The sequence below is a fragment of the Ambystoma mexicanum genome, chromosome 6q (genome assembly GCF_040938575.1).
Source record: "Ambystoma mexicanum isolate Mex_15411 chromosome 6q, UKY_AmexF1_1, whole genome shotgun sequence".
Taxonomy (NCBI): domain Eukaryota; kingdom Metazoa; phylum Chordata; class Amphibia; order Caudata; family Ambystomatidae; genus Ambystoma; species Ambystoma mexicanum.
In genome coordinates this window covers 291,726,542-291,741,392 of record NC_090937.1, presented here as the reverse complement: position 1 = coordinate 291,741,392, position 14,851 = coordinate 291,726,542, and the positions used below count along the sequence as shown (strand labels likewise).

At 47.5% G+C, this 14,851-nt stretch overlaps 1 protein-coding gene across 7 annotated transcripts in view; it reads left to right on the top strand.

Moving 5' to 3' along the window:
• The window catches only part of PALM2AKAP2 (PALM2 and AKAP2 fusion), a 1,039,983-nt gene that overhangs the window by 879,669 nt on the left and 145,463 nt on the right, over positions 1–14,851 (top strand). The gene's annotated exons all lie outside the window — the stretch shown is intronic.

The following is a 14,851-nucleotide window of genomic DNA, read 5'->3' as shown; positions in this document are numbered from 1 at the left end:
TGAATGGTTTCCTGCCTGCATTCTGATGGGAGAGGAGGTGCAGTGGGGTGTGGGTAGTTGGTGTGCACAAAAGCCTCTCTGCAGGAGTGCTTGTGACAACACACATTACCTTTCATAGGTGCACCCCACCCCACTTTTGTCTGTGGCCCCCCTACTTTTATCTTCAGCTCCCTCTGTGCCCCTCCTAAATTGGATTCCTGGAGATGCCACTGATTATTACAAAGTTGAGTAGCCAAGGAAATCTGTAATGAAGTCCTAATGGTACAGTTTAAAAAAAAAAAATACGTGAAATTTGGTTGTAGGTGGATTTCACTGTAACCCCACTGTTTCAGGTGTAGGCCAGTCAGTCTACAGCAAGTATTCCCTGCAGGTTCATTGAGCCTCCTTCAGATCTTCATTTCCCCCCTTCTGTGTCCTCCCATCAGATCCACCTCACTTGCCTCCTTAGCCCTCTTGTGTTCCCATCTCCTTTTCCGCTCAGTTGTAAATGCAACCTGGACCTCGACGAGCTCCCTTTGCTATTGCCAAAGTGACCATCTTTGTTTGTATTCATTTATTTTTTTTGCTATTAGAAACTCTTCGGGCCTTCCTTCCATGTTTTCTGTTATGGTCCCAAAAAAAGAATCCGTCTAGCACCCTAGCCTTTATGCCAGGATGATAACATCAATACTATCCTATCACGGGCGCTTTTTCGGACAGTAACTACACCTTTTACCCTTACTAATAAGGGAAGCCTGCAGCCTCAAGATAGGGTGTCTTTGCTTAAAGTGGGAAATGTGTTTCATTCTCTCCATTTGAATAAATTGGACGTAAGCACACTTTTTTTTTAAGACTAAATGTGTACAAGAAAACCACAAGATTTGAAGAATGTGGTGTGCTGGTGAGATGGGAGTACTCCAGTTTGCAAGAGCTATCGAATTTGACGGTATCTCCTGTGAGGTAAATCATTGACCGCATATCTTGTAGGTTAGAGTCTCAACTGCACAACACAACCTAAGGGGAGAGGTTTAAAACTGGTTGAGGGTCTAAAGGGGAGAGGGCATTATTTAGGACATGCGTGTATCTTCAAATGTTGTTTACATCCTGAACATAAAGCAGCGCATTTACAATAGATGATTATGTGGGAAAGCTGCTGGTTGGGCTCCTGTTTTACACAGATTAGCCTGGCTACCTTTCTCTGCATAGAATGGTATGTTTTCAAATGGTGGATGGGGAGATCCAGATCTCAGCTCTGGGTACCAGAGGCAGAACGCAGAGGCCCAGCCCTTGGTAGAGGAAGACGAAGCAAGATGAATAATTGTAGACTGCTAACTATTCCACTGACCTGGTGTCATGGCAGGGGTACAAGCTGTAAACTACTACGCAGGCATTAACAGCGGCTCGCCCCCCCCCAATTCTCCACTTTCACACAGCACACCAATTATGCGCCAAGAGTCAAGCAACACTAGCGAATGGTGAGTGCACATCTTGAGGCTTGAGTTCAGTCTTTAGAAACCACCTGCTCTTCTTATGACTCTGTCAGTATGTAAGCCAAATGCAACAGATACATTGACGAGTTAGTTCGTTTTGGTTCCCTCTGTGGTTCCTGAAGGGTGTTTATGAGAAAATGGAATTCTGGTGTTCTGGTTTAAAAAGATATATATATTTTTTTTGTCTTTCTGATACAGGTCGTTTTTTTGAAACCATTGTAAATTAGGCTTACCAACATTTGCTATTTAAAGTAATAATGCTGCCTTCAAATGGTCATTGCAAGGTGTCTTTAATAAGGGTTATGGGACGTTAATGAATGGCCCAGGGAGGGGGCGATATTGCCTATATAACAGTGGGTTCGCGTTCTCTACTTCCTGTGGGATTAAGACCCTAGCATTTCGGTGCTGGACTGCCCCAGGGCAGGACAAAGACTGATATGTTTGGGATATTTCTTCTCTGTGAAAGATAGTGAGCTAAAGACTCTGGGTAAGTCCCTCGTAACCAGGACTAATGTCTGGCAAAGGGACTCCCGGGACTCCCAGGACCCCCCTTGTCAATTTGCATATTTAAGTAACTTTGGGTCTCACCCTAAGTTACTAGGGGAATCCAGACCTGGACCCCTTGCTCACTATTCTTAGAGAGGCAGGGCTCCTCCCTACTGATGAGGTCCAACCGGACTGAAACACGTGTCTGGGGATGCTGTTGGTACTCTTGTTCAGAGGAGAATTGCCTAGCATTTCGGTGCTGGACTGCCCCAGGGCAGGACAAAGATTGATATGTTTGGGATATTTCTTCTCTGTGAAAGATAGTGAGCTAAAGACTCTGGGTAAGTCTCTTGTAACCCAGACTAATGTCTGGCAGAGAGACTCCCAGGACCCCCCTTGTCAATTTGGATTAAGACCCCCCTGCTTGTGGTATTTATATTGACATGGGTATGCGTGGGCTTGTTGATAGTATAAAAATCCACCAGGGCCCTGTTGCTAGCATACACGTTTTCCCCAGACGGTTGCAAGGGAATGGCTGTGGTTGTGCTCCACTCTTCTGGGGAAACTCGGCATGTTGTGGTGTGAACAGTCTGCAGGCTAAACTAATTTGCTTCCCCTGCAGCTTGTCTAAAGAGCTTTATCAATATTCCAGTGGCTCTGCAATTGAGGTAATTTGCGGCAAAAGACACTTGAACAAAAAATGTGCTCAACCTTCCACCCCAGAGATTTAGCAGTCAAAATTGCACGTTTTGATGTTTCTGACTTTGTATTATGTGCGCATGGACATATGTGATATAATTTGTATCCCTCCCTTTTTAGTGGTTTACATATTTTCTCTTGGTACTGTTCAGTAAGGACTTCTAGCCTTGGATCTTCCGACCTCTCTTGACAGAGTGGTGTGATCCTGGGGAAAAACAGGACGGATTTGTGTGATCCTGGGCAAAACAGGACGGATTTGACGGGCGACCTAACAACTGGACATTTCCTTTATTAATCGCAGCATTTTTTTTATTGGTCTGCATATTGCACTTATTTCCCCTTTCCTTTGATAAACCTTTGCCATGACTTGCATTGGGACTTGTTTCTTGTGTACTCTGCAAGGGGCAAAGATTGTTGCCATGTTGGCCTTTAAACATTTAGATCAGGGTGACGAATTTCAAGTTGAATGCTAATAGGCAGGCATACAGATTTGCTCTCTCAGTTCTTCACATGCACACAGTTCGCCATGAATGAAATATGACTTGCCAATGGCTAGTGTTGAGTTCACGTTTTGAGGCCTGATTTAGATCTTCAGGTACAGTAAGCAATGAGATCCCTTTGTGGCATTCTTAGTAAAATAGGGTGTTGCAAAGCGCCTGGTGAAATGTTTGAACTTCGCTCCATCCACACACTTCCGGAGTCTTAACATCATGACTGGTGTGACTCTGCGAAGTTCCCATGAGAGGGCATGTGTTGGTTGCTTGGCGGGCAATATGGGGTTTTAGTGCTCATGAAACACATGGCATTGTATCCATCTGGTGCCAGGATGTCTCGAGTGCCTGAATGACTGAGACCACTGTGGCCCGTGATGTGTCCACGTGCGGGATGCCTGAAAGAGAGCAGATCTCCTCGATTGGCCCAAAGCTAATCTTGGATAAGAAATGGGGCTCTGCAGCCATATCAGGTCGATCACCTTTTGTTCTCACCGAAGTACAGAAGGCATCATGTCTCCTACACAAAGAAACAGACTGTTGAAACTACTGGAGGCGCTTTGGAAGGTTTTGGCACCCTTCGCCCTCTGCTGTCCCATTGCACCCCTGCTTCCTTTTTCGATCAAGCAGGTCTGTCAAGGCACTGTGCCCCTTTGCAGTAGTGGGACCAACTACTCTCGGCGCCCCCTGCTTGCCCAATGAACAAGCCTCTTCGGAACAGTTCATGGGCCATCCAGCAAACTGCCCAGTTCTCCCGTTGGTTAATCCGCAGCACCGCTGCCGTTTTGAGTGCAGACCCGAGCCATCGGTTGCTTGTGGTTTCGTGCATTCTCCTGCCAAATTTCACAGGCCTAGCTCCTCTGGGTCTCAAATAAGGAGAGTGCATTATGCTAACCGCATCCACGATTCCCACGTCACTACCTGGTGGGGACGGTCGCTATTTCTCCCCTGCTGTTCTGCTCTCCTGTGCCCTGAAGCCAGCTGCACCAGGATATTCTTCATACCTCCTTCGGAAGCTGAGCAACGGCAACTGTCCCATCACAGACAATCGTTCTCCACCGCAGCCGCTGAGAGCCGGAGCGCTGTGAAACTGCAGGGCTCGAACCTACTAGTGACCTCGACTAAACTGGCAAAGTTTGGTCCGGACTGGGCTGAGGATCAGTGAGTACTTGCATCACTTACCGGTGGCCCCCTAGCATAGCCGATCCTTTTTATGCACAAGAATCCCTTCAAGGTACTTGAAATTGGCTGGGTTAGCCTGAGCTCCCTATTCCCGCCCCCTTTTGAATACTGCTCTGCCACCAAGGCAGGGCCTGCTCGAATAGTAGGAACCAATTCTTCATTGCCTCAAGCCCCTTCCCGACCTGCTGCAGCCCCTTCAAGAAAACCCGCTTTTTGTTCATCTGCGCAATCGTGTGCTTTTACGCACAACTGTACTGTTGAGCACAAGGCTTCCCACTTCTTGGGGTTGGACTCGAAAGTTAGGGAACAAACTGAAGAATTACCTAATGCCATTTGTGTACTAACTTCACCCTCTCTTCACATGTTGTGGCTCTAGCCTGTTATTAAATTGCATTAGGAAATGTGTTGTGTGTATATATTGTATAGTGTAAAGATTTGTGCGATTGGTTTTCTCATTGCTAAAGTTACTTGTGTCTTTTTGGTCCAGCCAACAATACATGTATAGATATTTTCATATACACTTGCCTAAGAGTAATTTGTGGTTCATTGCTGTGTGTGCTCATTGTGGGTTTCCGATCACTCTCACCCCTCCTGAGACTTGGTCTTGACCACCTGCCAAGCTACCTAGATTGGTCTGTCTTGTCCAGAAGGTTCTCCTGTTTCATTAAACTGAGGGTGGCCTCCTAAACTTCTGCCCACCAGGTCAGAGTTTTAAAAATCCATTTTAACACTGAACAATATGCAGCAAAGGCAGACGGGCGCACACTGCAACAGAACTGCCTATTTGAGTCATTTGTCGGGTGAACAAAATGGACAAAACGTGACCTTTCAAGATAGTAGTTTATTAGATAATTCTGTTATACTGACTTTTTGCTGCCTCTGCAGCATAGTCATGGTATCCTATATATAATAACAGAGAAAAGGTTAATCTCAGAAAAAGTAAAGAATGTGAATAACGTCAAAGTACAAACACTCACTGTGTACCACTACAAATTCAACCATAAAACTTAATACTTCAAGCATAAACATTTTCTACATTCTACTACAAAGCCAACTTTAAGTATTGAGCAATTTTAGGAATACCCTTGTTTTGTGAGTTTAACCTTATTTCTGGATTTCAAATGTTTTTATAGCTAATTCCTGCTCGTCGGAAAGGTTAACCACCTCTTCTCCTTTTAGCTCCTGTGTACTATCCAAATTCCTCTCTTCTGTTCTTCGTTCCTCCTTCCACCTCCAGTGTTCACTCCTATGCTGTCCAAACCACCACTCTCCAAACCCCTGCTTACCACCGTCTCCCAAACTTCCCAGATTTGTTTCCTCTTTTATAGTTCTTAAAGGTCACTAATTGGTAATCTAACAAGCGTAGTGCTTTCACCTGTAGAACTCTGGGTGTTGGATCTTTGTATTAGAAAAGCGGGACTATGACCTCACTTCTACCAGGTGTGCACAGTTCCACTTACTTCTGCACAAGTGACCCTTGAGCTGGAGAGTTCCTTGCTTGTTTATTTCGGAAATCATTCAATTTTCATAAAAACACATCCATAACAAAACACATATACAAATTACATTACATCAACAATCGTAGAATATCTCAAAGGAAATAACGCAATAAAACAAAAGTAAAAAAATGACAACTTCAATTCATAATGGATTTTCTAACAAAGGTTATTAAGGCCCACCCCACTCGTGGAGAATCGGCCTACTACAAAAAGCAATAAAGCTAGTCTATATTGTGTGAAAACAAGTTCCTGCGGAACCTGTCTTGGGGTCCTCGCTATGAGCTCAGAATATGCTGGGCAAAACAGTAAAAAGTTGGCTTGATCCTCCAATGGCTCATTACATAATACACAATATTTTTTGGAGGGATAACGTTCCCAGACCGCCACACTAGCTCCAAGAGATTTGTAAAGCGCAAACCGTGTTTGGACACACCAGGGAACCCGCCTAGGTGTCTAAAACTAGGCTGCTGGGATGTTCAGGATCGGGGAGAAGTATGGTTTGAAGGAAGCAATTGGCAAGATGTTCTTTGAAGAGTAGGGTCTGTAGGTCGTTTTAGAAGTGTGCGGTGGTGCAGTGTGCTCTGCATTGGGGACTTGTTCCAGTGACTTGAGCTTGTAGCAGGAAAATGCCGGTTTCCTAGTTCTTTAAACTATTTTTGAAAGCTTGGACTGGTGGGATATCTGGATCTGCAGTGACTTCTCTTAACGTGCACTGTACCTGGTTTGTGAAGGGCTTGTGCCTTTTTTTCTTTAGCTCCTGCGTCGCTCTAGTCGCAAGACTGCTTTCTTTGGGCCCATCGAGTGGAGCATTCTGACCCAGTGCTTGCGGGGAGGGGCCGCAAAGTCATGATTGGGGGAAGAATGGTGGGCTAAGCCTCTGAAAGATGAGATCTTTTTCGTGGCATTTTCCCAAGAAGCTACATTTGAGCCGACTAGGAGGTCCGGAGAAGGAGTGAGAGGTTGGTTTTAGTACCTCGTCGCGTGCCTGCACAGTCTAGAGACCCATGGATAGGGACAGTTCGGGGGTTGCCTGTTTTTCCCTTTTTCTCCCTGATTCGGTCCCTTTCTCAAGCACTAAATCTAAACCTTAATATCGCACAAATATGGATAGTTTGGGATGGTTTGTGGGAGCCACTGAGAGAACGTTCTCATGCGCAGCCAATTCCTATATGTCATGTGATTTTAATTTTATTTATTTATTTTTTCCTTCCCAACCCCCCCCCCTTCCACGACCTTCCAAACGTCCTGCCTTTGAAAGAACAACGCTTTACATTTTAGGGTTGAAATGCCCTTCATTATCACGGGGAAATCGAAACTGCATGTACCAGAATGCAAAGTGATATTATCTAGTGTCAGGATTGGCTGAAGTGCTGCACATGACTGGAACACTTTGCAATTATGAATTCCCATTTATGGCTAGTTCGATTTTGTTTGTGGGAGCTGGGGGACGGTAGTGTGTAACGGGGGTAGCAACTACTGGTTTTCCCTAGGGGATGGTGGCACCCCCCCTCTCCCCAAAAAAGGTCCCATTGAAGTATCTGGACTGCTACGCAGATGGCCTTTCCTGGGGGGGGGTTCCGGTCCCCATAGCACCCGCCTACGTGACGCTCTGGTATGTATCCAATGCATGCATGCGTGTGTGTCTGCACTCACTTGTGGCCTGGGCACGGTTTGGCCACAGGGCGAAAGTCTCCTGAGGAATCTCCTTGCGACCTAATCCTGCAGTGCGGTTTCATGTGTGTTCGTAATGCAATGGATCATGTGGTCGCTGGTACGTAGGACTTTTTAATCCGTCTTCCTCCATTAATCCAAATTAAAAATGGCTTTGGCGAAAGTAGTGCAGCGGGAGCTCCCACTTTCAATTTCTGGAAGCAACGTTTGCTGTCTCCTCCAAATAGTTTTTCTGCCCTAATTTCTAATGCTGCCTCACTTGTTTAAGTGCCCGTGGGACCCGGGGAAAAGCAAGACTACTCCAAAGCGAACCTTGCCTTTCATTGAAAAATCCGTAGACTGTTCTCCGTGGGCAAACCTTATAAAATGCAGGTATGTCAGTAAAAAGACATTTTTACCTGTATTCGCACCTGGGCACTAGTAAAATTGGTCTTGATGGGGCATTAGGTAGATGGGGTGAACAGGTGGGGGTCTGTCCCACGCCCATTGCGTATCCTCCCACTAGCAACGATCACCAAGGGGGGGAGGGTCACACTCCTTGGTTTGGTGGGCGCGGAGGGGGTGTCAGAAAAAACTAGGACGTCGACAACATATTTATAGTGTTGCATTAGAAGTATATGTGTCGGTGTACACTGGTAAGATCGTATATGTGGATGGAGCCCAATAGCACAGGTAAAGCTTGTGTACAGGCACGCTATAAATCACATATCATGTATATACATTTTATGATATGGCATTTATCGTCTATAGACAAGTGTTTCAAGGTGCAACGAGGCAAGGGAGGGGAAAAACAGTGGAAGACTGACAATGATCCTACTAGGCCAGGTGCCATTTAGATCACGCAAGTTCGAGGGTAGGGGGAAAAGTGCAGTACATGGGATAGAAGAATAATTACGGTAAAGAAAAGCGGCCTGATGGTGGCAAATGCAAGGTAAGAGCAGACATAAGTGCTGGTAGGGGGACTGTATGGTTACAGAACCAGTCCCTAAGCGCAGGGCGTTGCCAGGGAGGCAGGGCAGGTGTGCAAGAAGGCCGGACCTGGCCCCAAGATCAGAAGGGTGGCTAGGTAACCAGTGCAAATTCGGCGGGGAATTTCAGCAGGGGAGAGAGACAGAGAAAGCAGAAGCAAAGAGGAAGGTTTTGAGGTGTTTCCGGAACCGGAGATGGTTCTCCTCAAGTTTCAGTGAGGCAGGAAGGCTGTTCCAGAGGGAGGCCCCTGCCGAAGAGAGAGATCGACCCCAACTCAGCTTGGAGAAACGGCTAACCCTGAGGGAGTTGGAGGCAGACGAACAAAGAACCCGAGAAGGAAGGTATTTAGGAAGAGAGAGTTGAAGGTAATGCAGACCCAGGCCCCAGAAGGCCTTGTGGATAATTCAGAGGGTTTTGAACGTAATCCTTGCAGTCACTGGGAGTCAGTGCAGAGATTTCAGTCCTGGAGAGATACGATCCCTGGGCTTGAGGCCAAGGACAAGTCTTGCAGTCCTGTTTTGGATAAGTTGCAGAGGGCAGCGAGTAGAGGCAGGCAGATTTAGATAGAGGCTGTTGCAATAGTCCAGCTTTGAGAGAACCAGGGCTCTGGAGACGGTGAGCTTCTGGGGGAAGGAGAGGAGAGGAAGAATACCTCTGAGGAGGTGCAGCTGGTAGTGTGACTTCTTAGAGACATCGGAGATGTGAGGAGAGTGTGGAGTCCAAGATGACCCAGAGGTTTATAGCCTTGCAGGAGGAGGGCCAATGGAGGCCGGCCAGAGAGCTGAAGGGAAGGAGGGAGAGGGTGTGCTGATGAGTAGAATCTCAGTTTTACTGCCATTAAGGCAGAGGTCATTGGTGGTACACCACTCCTGGATAGCAGACAGACAGTGGGAGATGAGGGAAGGAGAGGAGGAGGCCGAGGGTAGCCTGAAGATGAGCTGGGTATCATCCGCATAGCACTGAAAATTGGGACAGAGAGCAGCGATGCGGTGGGCAAGGGGTGCCAGGTATTGGTTGAAAAGCCAAGGAGAAAGGTTGGAACCCTGGGGGGACGCCACAGGTAGAGAAAAAGATATCAGATAGGAAGGACCCAAGTTGGACCTGGGAGGGTCGGTCGGCGAGGAAAGAAGTCAGCCACGCCAGAGCCTGTCCGGTGATACCCAGGTTATCACGGAGACGTTTGAGCAGGATGGCATGGTTGACAGTGTGAAAGGCAGAAGAGAGATCAAGCAAGATAAGGACACACAGGGTGTTGGAGTCAAGGTTGGAAAGAAGGTCTTCAAGGAAGTACCCCAAAGAATGAGAGCCTGACCTCAAACCCATCAGAGAAGACCCCTTCCAATGCCCCCAGTAGCCTCACCAGCACCTCAAAGTCCATTGGATTACAGCCATCCTTCTTGTGCCCCTCTAGTTTTCCCCAACCTCTCATTGCAGCCCTTACCGAAAAGCCCTTAGTGGGATCCCCTGCACCCCTGAGTAAAATTCTATGGCCGCCAAGTGCCCTGAGAGCCAGCTCCTACTCTTCACTTCTGTGTGCCCATACTAAAAACCGTTCCATCTGGGCCCGCAAATCCAGGTCTGCACACCCCAATTCCTGTGCCACGCTTAGAAATTTACTGTAGCCACTCTGGTACCTGGACCACAGTCCTGCTGTGAGCGAGTGCTCCCCAAGTTCCCAGACGGTCGTGTCCACGACACCAGGTGCCACTATTCTGTCCTGAACTCCGCACCCATTTGTTGTGCCCTTGGATGAGCCTTCTGGAACTTCTCCCACTGAGAGAGCGTCAGCTGCAACTTTCACAGTTCCTGGTACATGGCGCGCCCTAAGCTCAATATTCTGATACAAGCACACTTCCAGTTTTTGAAAGCAATCCCAGGACCACTTGGCATAAGGCAAATTTCAAGATGATGTATTGTCAGACCAAAAGCGGACCCTACTGTTGCACAACTCACCTGGCCACAGCAGGAGGACATTTACAATAGTTCCATAGCCATTATATTTCCCATCTCCCTTTTTTCCATCACTGTGTAGGCCATCTCTGGGCGTATCACTGGGCGCCTAGGATAACCCCAAAACCTTCTTTTCTTGAAGCGTCCAAGTATATCTGTAGTTCGTTGCTGGTAACCCATGGCTTTGGTCCACAGGCTGACCTCATTGTATCTTTGCAGGAACCTGTGCCACATAACTAGGTCCTCCTTGATGGCTGCACTCAACCTGATGTGGTGATATCTGCAAGTGACTCCCACTGTTGCTCTTCCTAACCTCCTGGCAAACGCCCTTCCCGCTGGCACTACCCTGGCTGCAAAGTTTCCCCAAGAGTTGCTGTACCTGCTGTTGCCACGTAGGATGAAGTCATCAAATACATAAGTTAACGTCCTCAATGATGGGTTTTTGTATGATTTATTTTTTTAAATGCAGAGAGACCATGCTTTGAGACATCTGATGTCCGTTGTACTCCCTGTTTTAGATAATTGATAAGAACAGTCAACTTTGCCATTTCCTGGTCATTTTGATTATTGATGTTTGCATATCTTCAGCATCCCCATTCATCTCTAGCTATTGCTACTTTGTCTTAAAGGGCTGGGTCGGCTGTCCCGGTTCAATGGTGAGCTGCCCGTGGGAGTTGGCCCAGTGCCTGGGGCGGTCGGTGAAGTGATCTAAAGGATGTTTGCTGCTAGCCCATGGCCTGTAGGTGCTGGGGGAGTGGGATCGGGGGTTCCGATGGTGTGCTTTAGCTGAGGTGACTGGCCTCTTGGTATCGCTCCCATTGAGTGTGGAGGAGTGCTCTCTGGCCAGGCGGGTAGTGTTAAGATGGATTTCTGAACTCGGACCTGGAGGGGCAGAGGTTCAGAAGGCCAGCATAGTTTCTTGGAACAGGGTAACCTCTGGACAAGCCAGACCAATCAGGGTAGCGATGGCGGCGGTCAAGACTAAGTCTCGAGGGGTGAGGATGACGGAAAGACCTCAATGAGCACACAAAGCAAGGACACTTACAAATTACTCCAGACAGGTGTTATATTAAAAATATAGACACATTTATTACAAGGCCTTTGTAACATCGACCATAGCAAAGAATCACAATAATACTAAAGTAAACCATCACAATCAATACAATATATATATATATACAAGACCAAGGAGTCTAAGGTGTTAGGAGCACGTAATATGTAGACCACCTAGATGGGGAGGAAAACGGGCAGTGCAAGTAATCATTGGAATCAGTTCAACATCTGAAATACACCTAACTAGGAGGAAGTCCGAGCCCTACGAAGAGAGGAGCCTTAAGCTCAAAAGAACCTGCACGCGCTGGTGCCAATGGACAAAAGAGGGCCTCTTCGAGGATATCAGGCAGTTCAGGAAGGTGAATGAAGCGATGCAGAACAAGTCCCCACTACTCAAGCAAGGCCTCTACTTGTGGGCAGAGGCAGGTAAGAGTGCGTGATAGTCGCTTTTTCGCAACAGCGGTAGAAAACAAACTGGCTCCTGCGCAAGGGGCCACCGGTTGGGGTATGGACTACTCACCGGTCCCCGACGCAGGCAGACCCAGACTTCTCCAGTTCAGTTCACATTGCTGGCAGGTTCAGCTGCGATGATCAGGACGCCTCGACACCGTGTAGATTCTGCGTAGCAGGATGCAGGGTAGAGGGTGTCCCAAATGCAGCGGACGTGCACAGGTTGTTACCACAGCAGGGCAACCGCGTTTACTCTGGTCCGGGCGCACTCGTCTCACTTCAGACTTGGGAATGCCAAGTGTTCGAAATTCGGTGTGTTGGTGCCGTGGACGCAGAGCAAGCAGTAGACCAAGTTTCAAGGGCTTCCCCGAAATGGCGGCGGTGACCGAGCAAAGCGTCCTGCGTAAACTGGTCAGCCCTCTGGTTGGCCCAGGGACACTTCCAAAGAGGCTTACTTGCAGTGTTTGATGAAAGTGCCGGGAATAGTTGATCCCACTATTCCAATGGGTCGAACCGCCTTCGCAGACCTTCTAGGACTATCAGATGCAGAGGGGTCTCTCAGGACGACAGTGGCTCAGGGTGCCAAACCTTCAGCAGGTCACCAGCGGTTTCTCGACTCAGCTTCTTGTTGCAGGATACTTGGCTCCTTCTCCTGAGTTCACACCGAACAAGGGATCTACCTGGTAGTGGTGTTTTCAGCCTCCTCTTATCCAAAGTTCCCTTCGCGCCAAAACGGAGAGGGCCCAATGGGAGATCTGCTCACAAATACTCGCACCATACGTGGACCTATCACGGACCACGGTGGTCCCAGGCATTCAGGACACTCTGGCACCCAGGATGTGTATTGGGACCAGAGATCCCAGCCCACATCCTGGAGGCCCACACAAGGTATGCAGAAACCCGCAGAAGCATTGTGTTTCGCGGGAAAGTGCATGACCAAATAAGGACGGCCCCGGGTCGGCTCAACCTGGGGGGGAAGGTGAAGGGGCAAGATGGTCAGTGGACAGGACAAAGAACCTCATGGCTTGGCCATATTGGATCCAGGCCACTCATTTGTGCCAAACGCGGTAAGCGCGGATAACATGGCGAAAAAGGGTTCAAAACACAAGAGAAACGATAGCTGCCACCAGTCCCATCCGTGACACACTTGCACAGTTCATAATAAGTCCACCGAGAGTTTCTAGGGCCTTTGGAATGACTAGAGACCAAAGAGCGCGGTAATGTAAGTTACGGGGCACTCTTGTTTCATGTTGAACAAAAGCTGCAACATAAGGAAAGGACTAGGGGAAACAAAGTCTCCCAGTACTGACTGTCTTAAGGGCATGTCAGTTTCCCCATAAGAATTGAGCGGAAGCCCAGAGGAGTGCTGCGGAAGGCTGCGCTTCTCTGGCAAAGTCTAGATCAGGGTATAAAACAACAGCAAAAAGTTTGGGGGTTGCCACATGGAGGGAAAATTACATACAGTTATGAAATCTTTCCTAACAGGTAGCAGTCCAGCTCCTTCTTTCTCAGGGGTGATGTACCCGGATGGAAAGAAGAGTCTAGAAAAGGCAGGCAATTAATTTCTCCTGGTGGCCATGAAGGTCTTTTAGGGGGCCAGCCAAGAGATTGTAGGTGGGTTTAGGTCCCCTTCAGTGGGTGTGTTGGCCAGGAAGGACAAGAGTTGGACACAGACTCTGATTCAAGGTATGATGAATATGCTAGTGGTCTGGACATTTTTTTTTTCATTGGGCCCATCATATGCTTCCAAGGGTCGGTTCCATCCAGTCTGAGTTGGGGATGTTGCAGGGTGAGCTCGTCTGGCCACTGACAATAAGCAGCCTGAAACGAGATGACACTCGCTAGCATGCAGTGAGCCCACACCTACACTTTTAAGGTATGTGTGGAAACTAATACCACTTCAGCCTAAATTACGTGCGGTTCTATGTGCTAACGAGCAGCCATTTCACTGAAACCCTGCACGTTGCCTCCGGAGCTCCACAGCTCAGCCAAAACGTATAAAGTCAACTACAGCCGGAAAACAGAAAAATAAACCACTTGGCATCATAACAAGCCACAGCTTTTCCAGACCAAGGGAACCCTGCAACCCCCAAGGGAGACCTACCCCAGGCCCAAGATGAAGGCATCCAGCCGAAACGTCTCAGCGACCAGCACCACTAAATTCCTCCTGGTCCCTACTCTTTTGTAGATCAATATCTAGACGTCGACCACTTGTTAGGTCACCCCCTAGCCTGGCTACACCTACCTAAGAGCTCTCTCATTAAGTGCTTGTGTCTTGGTTGTCATGGATAGACCACACGCTAATCACTTGTCACTTGTTTCTTCTTAAACACCTCTTTGGCATGTTTTGAAAATTTACCTTGTTGTAAACAGATGTTAAAGGAAAAATCAAGACTAATAATTACTCCCCTTAAAAAACTCTGTATTTTTGAAATGAACTTCTTGTGTATGTTTCTGAATATGTTTCCTTAACAAAGGTTATTTTCCCTCCTCTTTTTTCTTTTTTATTTTAAAACAACTATTGGTGCAGTATTATTAATTGCATCTAGCAGCAAAATAAATTAAAAAGCTGTAAAATTACTATCTATTTGTGTCTGATACTTCCTCTGGTACATTCTCACATTTATAGTGCTTGTGTACCTTTTCTGACATAATAAAAACAACTTAGGCCTACTTAAATCATACAATAGGCCCCCTAAAAAAGTTATACGGCAGAACAGCCCCCCTACTGTTGATCTAGTATATTTAGCCCCTTTGTTCTGCTGTAGTTGGGCTATCCCTCCAGTTACCACTGACAATAAAAGGCATTTCTGGAGTGTTCGCGCTCAGTGTTCGGAGGGGTACGTAGCGCATGGTTAGGATGTTTGGTAAATGGGTGCCCTCTGAAGGTTCAGAGCCTGCCATCAGAGTTGTCGGAGGCCGGGATGGTGGG